An 11,468-nucleotide genomic window follows, 5' to 3' on the forward strand; every position below is an offset into this window, starting at 1 on the left:
GCAGCCCTGCACTGACTTGGGCTGTCCTAGAGCTCAGTCTTCTAGGGATCCTGGGACTTACCCAGGGTGGGACTGGGGGAGTCCCTGGGGAGGGGTAGGGTCAGTCAGCCCTTCATTGTTTACCCTTCGCTTCTCTTTTCCTCAAAACAAAGTTTATTGAAAGAATACACAAACACACACACACACACACACAAGCAGGAGCTCTGCTGATCAAGAAGGGAGTGGGAGGGAGCACTGATGGTGGGGTTCTCAAAGTGTGGTCCTGGAACCAACTCCAGGTGACTCCATTCCCCCCACCTGAACCTGGGGAGCATATAAATGTGAAGATTCCTGGGCCTTACCCCAAACCCACTGGGTCAGAATGCCTAGGAGTTCATGTTGAACAACCACTCTTAAACATACGGAAAATCCAACAACCACTGGCTTTGGTGTTTCTTCATTCTGGAAGAACTGAGTCCCTTTCTCAGCAGAGTTTAAATAACAGCCACATCCAACTCTAAAAATTACACTTTACAAGGCACATCAAATCATATAAATTATAACTTGCAAGGTTTAGCTGTGAAATGAGCAAGGAGGAGGCTTTTGAGCCGTGTAAAATGGGAGAGGGGAGATTGTGAATAGAGCTCCTGATGGCTCGTCTGCACACAGCAGCCGGGATGTTCACTGGCAGGTCTCCCCCTTGTTTACAATCCTTCAAGCCTTCTTCCCACTGCTTTTCAGATAAAGATCAAAACCCTTATGGTGACACGAAGGAGGCCGACTTGTCCCTTAGCCCTCCTCCTTCCCACTCTGACTTCTGGACGCCCTGGTTTTCTCTCAGTCCCTTGGGTTCACAATATGCTCTTCCACCCCAGGGCCCTTGCACATGCCATTCCCTTCTCCTTTTGTCTAGTTAAGTCCTCCTTGTCTTCCATATTCCTTTCCTTTACAGCCCCAATGTTGGAATGGAATTAGTCACACCTTTGTGGGATCATTTGACTTATTTCTCTCTCTCCTGGCAGCTTTCTGATGGCAGGGACCATGTCCAGTTCTGCCGTCACTGTACCCCTAGACTTGGCTCGGTGCTGAGGCTCTGGGTAAATACTGTGCAATGAATGAGTGATAGCAACAGTTATCACTGTTGACTATAAACACTTCTCACTAGCCTGGCTATAAACAGGCTTCCTATTGCCTTAGGGAACCAAACTCCTTACAGGATATAGAAAAAAGTCTGGAGGGTAAAACCCTGCAAATATCAATACTGATTTTTCCCTGAGCCAAATGATTACAAGTGACTTTTATTTTCTTCCTTATATTTTCCTTTCTCCCAATTTTTAAAAACAAGAAGCATGTAACTACCTTCCATTATCGGAAAGAGTAAATGATGTCGAAATACTACGATACCAATAGTCCAAACCACATGTCAGCCTTGCTGATGAGTAGAAATCTTTAGAAGCATGACTGCCTATTCTTTAGGATTGATCCAGGCAAATAAAACAAACAATCTTTTTTATTTGCTAGATGTAACCTCTGGGTAATTGCAAGGATGATTTTTAGTAATATAAATCCCTTAAAATATATATATATATATTTTGCGGTACACGGGCCTCTCACTGTTGTGGCCTCTCCCGTTGCGGAGCTCAGGCTCCGGACACTCTGGCTCAGCGGCCATGGCTCACGGGCTCAGCCGCTCCGCGGCATGTGGGATATTCCCGGACCGGGGCACGAACCCGTGTCCCTTGTATCGGCAGGCGGACTCTCAACCACTTCGCCACCAGGGAAGCCTAGTGACGTATTTCTTAAGCTAAGTCCGAGGAGCAGTAAGCAGTCAATTATTTATATACAATGAATGCAACTCAATTTCTGTCTAGTTAATAACTGTCCTCATTAGTTCCCTTTTCCAAATGGCTTATTAATGTCAGTGGATCCTCATCTCAACCCTGTGCACCTCTGAGGATTCTTCTCAGTCTCTGTTTTAGGAGACCATAATAATGATCATTGTGTCATTCACTGAGCACCACATGCCAGGCTCTTTATATGCATTTCTCACTTAATCCTCAGAATAACCCTGTGAGGTAAGAGGTTTACAGACAGGGAAAAGGAGCTCAGAGTGATTAAGTAATTTGGTTGAAGTCACTCAGCCACAAAGTAGCCTAATGAGATTCAAACCCAGCTCTGTCTATCTCCAAAGCCTGTGCTTTTAAAAATTACTACAGTTTTCTAATATCATAGTCAGGTTCAAAACAGAGATCTCTGTCTCTACTTTAGCCAGACAGGAAATAAAACTACCCCAAATCTATGCCTTGTTAGGATAAAGAAGAAACTACAGTTCTTCTTCTTCTTCTTTTTCCTCCCACTTTGCACACTGCACAGATGTTCTGTGTCCTTGAAGGGAGACCATATCATGGAGGAGAATCTCACGGGGAGGTTCATGGAGTTATCTTTAAATCTGTTGCGTTTACAATAAACATTCTCAGAAAACTAGGAATAAAGGGGGAAATTTCTCACTTGGTAAGAACATGTATAAAACCCTACAGCTAACCTCCAACTTAACGGTGAAAGAGTAACTGCTTTCCCCTAAGGTCAGGAACAAGCGAATATAAGGATTCAAACACTGCTCTTGTTCAGCAGAGTCCTGGAAGTCTTAACCAGGGAAATAAAGCAAGGAAAAGAAGATTCAAGGCATTCACATCTCCTTTTCTGAAAGGAGAAATAAAATTGTTCTTATTTGCAGATGACATGATTGTTTATGTATAAAATCCCAAGAAATCTACAAAAGCCCTTATATAAGAAAGTGCAGTTAAGGTTGCAAGATCCCAAGAAGCATACAAAAATCAACTGTATTTCTATATACTGTCAATGAACATGTGGACACCAAAATTAAAAATATAATACCACTTACAATCACTCAAAAAAAAAAAAAGGAGACATACTTAAGTGTAAATCTAACAAAACATGTACAGGACTGGTATGCTGAAAACTACAAAACACTCATGACAGACACTGAATAAATGGAGAAATATACCATGTTCATGAATTGGAAGACAATGTAGGAGTATATCAATTATTCTCACATTGATATATAGGATTAAACACAATTCCAATCAATATTACAGCATGATATTTTGTGTATACAGACAGGCTTACACTGAAATGTAAATGGAAAGGCAAAGGAACTAGAATAGGTTAAAAAAATTCTTTAAAGAAAGTGGGAGGAATCACTCTACCTGATTTAAGACTTACATAGCGACAGTAATCAAGGCTATGTCATAATGGTAGATCCATTATGACAAATAGATCCATGAAACATAATAGGGAACTAAGAAGTAGCCCCCATAGAAAGTATGGCCAGATTATTTCTGACAAACTTGCAAAAGCAATTCAATGGAGAAAGGATAGTCTTTTCAACAAATGGTTCTGGAACAACTAAATATCCACATGCAAGAAAAATGAACTTTGACCTAAATCTCACATCATTAACGACAGTGAACCCAAAATGGTTCATAGATTTAAAAATGAAACTATAAAACACTTAGAAGAAAACATAAGAGAAAATCCTCAGGGTCAGGGACCTTGTGGCATGTTCTTAGACATGACACTAAAAGCATGATTTATAAAAGAAAAACTAACTACCTGGACTTCATCAAGAGTTAAAGCTTTTGCTCTGTGAAATACTCTGCTAAGAGAATGAAAAGACAAGCTACGGATGGGAGAAAATATTTGCAAACCATCTATCTGACAAGGGACTCATATCTAAAATATATAAAGAATTCTCAAAACTCAATGGTAAAAAACTAAACAATTCGATTAGAGACACTTAAAAGATATGAAGAGATATTTCACTGAAGAGGATATGCAGAAGGCAAACACGTACATGAAAAGACATTTAACATTACTATCGATTTGGAAAATGCAAGTTAAGACTATGATGAGATACCACTACACACTTACTAAAACAGCTAAAATGAAAAACCGTGTTTATGCTAATTGCTGGTGAGGATGTGTCTCATACATTGCTGGTGGAAATGAAAAATGGTACAGCAACGCTGGATAAGACTGGCAGTTTCTTTACAAACCGAATATATATAAACACATATGTTAATCCATGCAATCATACTCCTGAGCATTTATCACAGAGAAATAAAAACTTATGTTCACACAAAAACCTGTACACAAATGTTTATAGTACATTTATTTGTAATAGCCCCAAATGGAAACAAAATGTCCTTCAAAAAGTGAATGGTTAAACATAGGTGATACGTCCATACCGTGGACTATTACTCAGCAATAAAAGAACAAGCTAATAACCTAAATGGATGTCAAGGGCACTACACTGACTAAAAAAAAAAAAATCAATCACAAAGGTCATACATACATGATGAAAATTATAGAGACGGAGAACAGATTAGTGGTTTTCGGAGCGTGGGGACGATGGTGGGAGGAGGAATTGTGACTATAAAAGGAGCATCACAAGGGACATCTCTGATGATGGAATACTCCTATATCCTGAGGGCCACACCCAAATCCACACGTGGTAAAATGGCACAGGACTCCACACATGCTTCGTGCCATTCCCTCTACTATTTGTGCATCTATAATTATTTCAAAATAAAGTTTAAAAAAATCTGTTGAGTGAAGTCTGAGAGTGGTCTGCCTTTCACAGTCCTAAAGGGATTCCACTGCATTTCTCTTTCTGCTTCAATATTTTAATCCCTTTCAAAATGTTAAAAGGCTCAAAGCCACTGTTTTTATAATTCCTTACTTACAATTTCTTCCAACTTCCTTGGCTGTCAATGAGCTGGGACTGTGGACCAAGCCACAGCTAATTCAGAGAATGGAATGAAATGAAGTGAGAGAGCGCTGAGGCCATGCCCAGGGCTTACCCTGATTTACTACTTGGAGGTACGGGGGCGGGGGAGGGCTCTGAGGGGCCCATAGTCTCCAGAAGCTCTGGAAAGGGCGAGAGGCCATTGCTCAAGCTGGGCACTTCAGGTGGCCGTGGCTGCCAGACGCGGAGCAGGTGAAGGTCAAGCATCAGCTCTAAGCCCACCTTCCAAACCACGCCATCAGGGTGGGACACTGCACACACAGTCAGCAAAGGACACAGGGCCCATCGCACTTTGCACTGTGCTCATTCTTACCACATGTGCCAGGGAGACCCAGCACATGCCGGGATTGGTTATTGGTGGCACACCGAGGAAGGCTGGGACTGTTAGCCAGAGGCTGTGCTTTACAAGAGACTGGAGTCCACAGAACAGTAAGGACTTTTGGTGGTGTGAGGGGTAGGGAGGGTCGGGGACTGGCTAGGAAGAGGTCTTACCTCTAAAACAAGGTCTGAATTTTCATGCCTTCCAATCGTAGTGCTTTTATTCAGGACAAAATAGCCTTCTGCACTCTTTAGATAGGCTTTCATATTCTCTGCTTTCCCTATAAAAGGTTTTCAGAAAACAATTTTGTTAGAAAAATACAGTCCTCTAATTATTCAATGTCATATTTAGAATGAATGGAATACACCATAATGTCCACAGGAGAAGGCAGCAGAGGTAGGAGTGGATAGCTGGATTTAACAATGATCACAATGATAATTCCGCACATTTTTAAGACTGTCCTTTTAACAGTGATAGCCGGCATAGATGAGCTTGCTTCTGATCACAAGAGGACATCCTTTATGTAACTCAGAGCACAAACAAGCAATAGCAAAAAAAAAAAAACCCAAACAAATCTGAATTCCATTGATAACCGCTCTCCACCTCCCATTAAGCTTAGTTTGGGGTTAGTTATATGACAGAATCAAGTACTCAGTGTTACTAACCCACCACTTACTAGCTCTGTGACTCTGAGTGAGTTACTTATTCTCTCTCTATGCCTCTGTTTCCTCATCTGTAAAATGGGACTAATAATACTCTGTATCCCAAAGAGTTTTGTGAGGATTAAATGTGAAGCATCTAGAATGGTGATTGCTACACTAAACACCCATTTGTCCTACTGTGATTGTGACTGTTATTAATCTTGGGCTTCTGAACCTTGACTCAAGAAACCCCAACTTCGGGCTTCCCTGGTGGCGCAGTGTTTGGGAGTCCGCCTGCCGATGCAGGGGACACGGGTTCGTGCCCTGGTCCGGGAGGATCCCGCGTGCCGTGGAGCAGCTGGGCCCGTGAGCCATGGCCGCTGAGCCTGCGCGTCCGGAGCCTGTGCTCTGCAACGGGAGAGGCCACAACAATGAGAGGCCCGCGTACCGCAAAAAAAAAAAAAAAAAAAAGAAACCCCAACTTCTACAGAGCTTCTTAAAGTGTGGAAGAGTCAGTCATCAAGCAAATGGGCATTAGAAGATACTTTCTTTTTAAGTCACCGCATTCCTTCATATATTTAGGTTGAAAAAAAAATGATTTCCAAAGACAAAATATCAAGATTATAGCTTGGCTGTACGGTCAAGACTCTGTATGTATCTTTTCCTGGCATTTTATTATGAAAATGTCAAACACACAGAAAAGTTGAAAGAAGTGGATGGTGAACTTCTATAGAACCACCACCCAGATTCTACAATCAACATTTTGCTCTATTTGCTTTATCACATATCTACCCATCTATACATTTTATATTTTAATGCATTTCAAAGTAAATCCTATACATGTTTTTAAAATTTATTTATTTATTTTTGGCTGTGTTGGGTCTTCGTTTCTGTGCGAGGGCTTTCTCTAGTTGTGGCAAACGGGGGCCACTCTTCATAGCGGTGCGCGGGCCTCTCACTATCGCAGCCTATCTTGTTGTGGAGCACAGGCTCCAGATGCGCAGGCTCAGTAGTTGTGGCTCGCAGGCCTAGTTGCTTCGCGGCATGTGGGATCTTCCCAGACCAGGGCTCGAACCCCTGTCCCCTGTATTAGCAGGCAGATTCTCAACCACTGCACCACCAGGGAAGCCCTATACATGTTTTTGAAAACATAAAAACGTCAGTGACTACTTCAGCTTCTTCCAAGATGTTGATGATAATTCACATGATATTTGAATTCTGATCCATCTCAGTGCCATGTCAAAGAAAGTCTCTGTGTTGGGTCTTCGTTGCTGCAGGTGGGCTTTCTCTAGTTGCGGCGAGCGGAGGCTACTCTTCCTCAGGATGCGCAGGCTTCTCATTGCGGTGGCTTCTCCTGTTGCAGAGCATGGGCTCTACGTGTGCAGGCTTCAGTAGTTGGAGCACGTGGGCTCAGTAGTTGCGGCACACGGGCCCTAGTTGTGGCTCGCAGGCTCCAGAGTGCAGGCTCAGTAGTTGTGGCTCGCAGGCCTAGTTGCTCCGCGGCATGTGGGATCTTCCTGGACCAGGGCTCGAACCCATGTCCCCTGCATTGGCAGGCGGATTCTTAACTGCTGAGCCACCAGGAAAGTCCCCAAAGTCTCTTTTCAACTGAAAGGTCACTGAAGTGTGAAGTTGTTAGACTGTGGATAAAAACAAAAATCGTCTAGGTCTGACCGTAGAGGGTCTCCGGTCTGGCTCTGCTTTCCATCAACATCTCCATCATCATTCCGTCACTGAATCCCTACTAAGTGCCAGGCACTGGGCTATCCTTTTACACACGTGGCCTCTTTTCACCCTCAGAACCACCCTGCGAGGCAGGTGTCAGTATTGTCCTGCTTTACAAATGAGGAAACTGAGACTCAGAGAAGTTAAGGTCACACAATAGTAAGTGTGTGACAACTCTGGGCCTTTGCATGTAACCAGTGTACAAACCTCCATTGCTGCTGGTGGGGCAGAGTAGGGGTGGGGGAATTGCACTGTCTGCTGACACTTGGGACATGTAGTAAAAGAAAGTCCTTGAAACCAGCATTCTATGCTCTGAAAGGAAGACGAGACCCTACCTGGGGGTGAGAGAAATAAAAATAAGCAGGATAGTTTATATTTGTAAACTTTGAGGCCTGTGGATGTCCCACAAATATTGATTCTTTCAGATAATGAGAAATAAGTTTTATTAAGTTCGCTGTCATGTGTACAGGGGAAAAGACATTTCCTCTTCCCAAAGAACCATGCTCTGCTGCCTTCAGTTATTAATCTTCAATTGCAGAGGACCATGTTAGCACGCAACACATTCAAGTCTAATTAAGCTAAAATGGAAACTTCCAAATGTCTCTTCTGCAGGAAAACCACAGGAAACGCCACTAATCGAAAACTTAAACGTGGATTATGCGCATATTTGTTTTTTAGCTCTCACCCCAGATGTCCCCAAGGCTGGGGTCTTCTCTCTGCTCAGACGTCCCCCCTCGGGGCAACCACCTGACCACTCTGGCTAAAGGCACCCTCAGTCATGTTATTCCCCTGCTAGTTTTCCCCTGCTGTGTTTCCTTCCTTGTACTTATCATTCTCTGACATGTTCTTGTTCCTTTCTTTAGTTATGCTTGCTGTAGTTTTCTCTTTCACTAAGATATATGTTCCTCGAAAACCAGGACTGTGTTCATTTTGTTAAGAAGCAATTCTTCATGGGTATTTTGTGTTTGTACCCATCTTCAGAGCAAAGGCATTGAAAGATTTTGTCCTGCACTCACTTTCCGAGGCTGCTTGTATGGCAAACAGCCTGGGAGGATAGAGGTAATGTTTCTAATAAAGATAACGGCTCCTTCTGGGGCAAAAGTTGGGCAGGTTTGCTAGCAGCCCCTTTCAAAGATTGCAGTTTCCTGAGTTTGGAGTTCCTTACTTGGGACACAGACCCACTGTGCGCACAGCATCCACACTGGCTGCTCTGCACCAGCCCGAGGGACTTTCAGGGCAACAGGAACCAATGTGCATATGCAGCTCTGGCTGCCTGTTATGTAGGCTGTGTTGTGAGTAATCAAGTTCTTTGTTTCTGGCCCAGGAGTCTCTTGTCTTCTGCCAGGAACTATAAACTGGGCAGGCTAACTTACTAACTTTCAAACAGGGTCAAATGTCAGACCCTTTGCAGTTCCTGCCAGTTCTGTGCATTACCCCTTCTCCAGGGCAGGGGGCCGCGGGGGGGCAGAACCTGACACATAGTAGGTGCTTGGGAAACACTTGCTGAGTGAATGAAAATACAAAGGGCACCTCAAAGCAAGTCAGTACAGCCAGCTGGCTAGGAAGCTTTGATAGTAACTACCTTTCATTTTTCCTGTCAGTATCTAGCTTAGATGACTCCTTGGAAAACCTAAATTCTATCTCTTTAGCTTTTGGATTGGACAATATTTCTCCACCTTCATTTTGCCCTGTGCATCACTTCCTTGCGTGAAAACACTGTCAAAGTAATTTGAATGTGTGGAGCTCTGTGAATTCGTTCTTACTCAGTGCCATGGAGCACCAGCCACAGGAAAGAGCAAAAGGGCTTCAGTCATCTGCGTTCCCCCGACCACTTTGGATGGCTCAGAATTGGGCTATAGGAGCAAACTTACTTTTGAGGTATACAGTGGCCTCAAAGTTCCTTAAAGAAGGGGAGTTCAGGTAAGCTGTGGGTGTGGGTGTGTGTGTGTCTCTGACCATTGGGTGGGTGTTGTCCATAAATCAGGGGAAACAGGGGTTCCTCTCTTAATCCCAGCTATACCCACAGGACATCCAAGAGCTGGTGCCCAGGAGAGGCTTAAAGCTCCCGTGCCGCCTCCCTTGGGGGGCGAGGTAGGGGCTGCACTTAGGAAGGAATGGCTGGTGTTGGGGCACCTTTTCTGGGGTGCTCCTGGCGACCGGAGCCTGGATCAGAGAGTTCGGACTCGGCTGGTGCCGGGTCCCCTGCCTACCCCAACGCCCTTGACCTCGCAGGGCTGGCCTCCTCCGGCCCAGGTTTCCGCCCGCCGCCTCCTCGCGCGCCGCTCTCACCTGGCCTGAGGAAGAAGCCCACGCCTCGTCCTCCGCCGAGAGCCCTGACCTCCGCCCTGCCGCCCTCCCGCGGAGTCTCCAGGCGAAGGCCCGCAGCCCGCGCGCCCGCCCGGCCTTTCTACAAACGTCGCCACGGCAACGCCATTCTGACGGCCGAGCTGGGGAGGGGCGTGGCGTGCGCGGCGCCCGAGGATGAGGGGGAGGTGCGCTGGCAGCACCCGGCCAATTACAGCCCGCTGCAGCGCTGCGAGCCCTCCCCGACCTGCCCCCTAGAGGTCCCCAGGCCCGTTTCCAGGATGGGGAAACAGGCTCAGTGTTCACAGAAGTAGCTGCAAGTCTTACAGCGGGGAAGGAGCAGACTCAAGAATCCTTCCTAGTTATCTTAGCTCCAGGCTCGGTGCGTTGAGGAGGGGGTGGTCAGGCGTGGGAGGGAAATGGAGCTGAACCACGAGAATCTTGGAGATTAGTACCCCCCGTCTCACCGGAATCTCTAGTTCTCTCTGTTGTGGAGGAGAAAACAGAGTAAGCTGGGGGGACCATCACTTCTGGGGGTGGGGGTGGAGATGGGAGATGGGTGGGGTGGAAGGAACACTTCTGAAAGAATGAAAGATTCTCCCACGTGCTAGGGAAAGGGTATTTACAAGCCCTCAACCTTACTGTTCCTGTCCTTCCCTGTCAAAACTCGCGTTTATTCATTCATGTGTTCCTTACTTCTACAAACATCACCTGAGTCCCTACAAGGTCAGACGGTGGCCCCAGTGTTGACCTGGATCAGATCCTTAAGAAACCCCCCCGCACTCCCCATGGGCACGGGGCTGGGGGGATGGAGCATGTGGAGAAGACATGCAAATGCCAACTATCTCCCCTCACCCCATGTCACCTTTTTCAGATCAGCCCCTTCTGTCTGGGAGCAGAACAGCCCCACTGACTACCTACAGAATGCCTCATTTCCCTGGCAGGAAATGACGGACAAGGTGCCCCAAGACAAACTCAAAATATTCATCTGAGAAAGATGAAAGATGGCAGACTCCACTCTAGTCAATTAGAAGAAGATATAAGAGAGAAAAATCATGGAAATCGATATGGGATGGAATATATGGTAAAGATGCTCCCACATGCTTAGAGGCTCTTAGAAATGCACATTCCCTGGCACAGACCTCAGAGTTTCTGATTAGGCAACTCTGGAGCATGGTCCAGGAATGAATTTGTTGCATTCTTTCAAATTCCTTGTGCATTTGTTAAAAGCTTGGCAAAACCTCAGGACTTTTTCAACCCTGCAGTTGAATCGCAGAGCCCTCCCAGCACTTGTCCCTAGAAATCTCTTCCAGGCCCTCAGTCAGCCTGGAAGGTTCTGCCTGGGTTAGTTCCCTTCGACCAGAAAGACCTTAGGAATGTATGAGGAGTGACCACAGAGGCCGGGGCCCTGAGTGGTAACTTCAGAGGAACAGAGAGGGTCAGGCTCAACTCTCCAGGCACATTTCTGCCTCAGGGCCTTTGCAGTTACTGTTTCTTCTCCCTACCAGGCACTTCCCCCAGGGATCTCCTTCAGCTCCTTCAGATTTTTACTCAAATATCACCCTATTTAAAAGGGTCTTGGAATTCCCTGGTGGTCCAGTGTTTAGGACTCGGTGCTTTCACTGCCCGGTTCGATCCCTGGTCGATCCTGGAAGCCCCATGATGCCACCCA

At 45.6% G+C, this 11,468-nt stretch overlaps 1 protein-coding gene across 1 annotated transcript in view; it reads right to left on the reverse strand.

Annotated features, from left to right (window-relative positions):
• Positions 1-9,936, reverse strand: part of LOC132493389 (centrosomal protein of 78 kDa-like) — a 42,699-nt gene extending 32,763 nt beyond the window's left edge. Inside the window, exons 1-2 of the mRNA XM_060103874.1 lie at positions 9,782-9,936; positions 5,300-5,406 (exon numbers count right to left, since the gene is read on the reverse strand). The gene's annotated coding sequence lies outside the window, so the exon portion shown is untranslated. The remainder of the gene's footprint in view (positions 1-5,299; positions 5,407-9,781) is intronic.
• Positions 9,937-11,468: the final 1,532 nt, after the last annotated feature.

The sequence above is a fragment of the Mesoplodon densirostris genome, chromosome 7, assembly GCF_025265405.1.
Source record: "Mesoplodon densirostris isolate mMesDen1 chromosome 7, mMesDen1 primary haplotype, whole genome shotgun sequence".
NCBI lineage: Eukaryota > Metazoa > Chordata > Mammalia > Artiodactyla > Ziphiidae > Mesoplodon > Mesoplodon densirostris.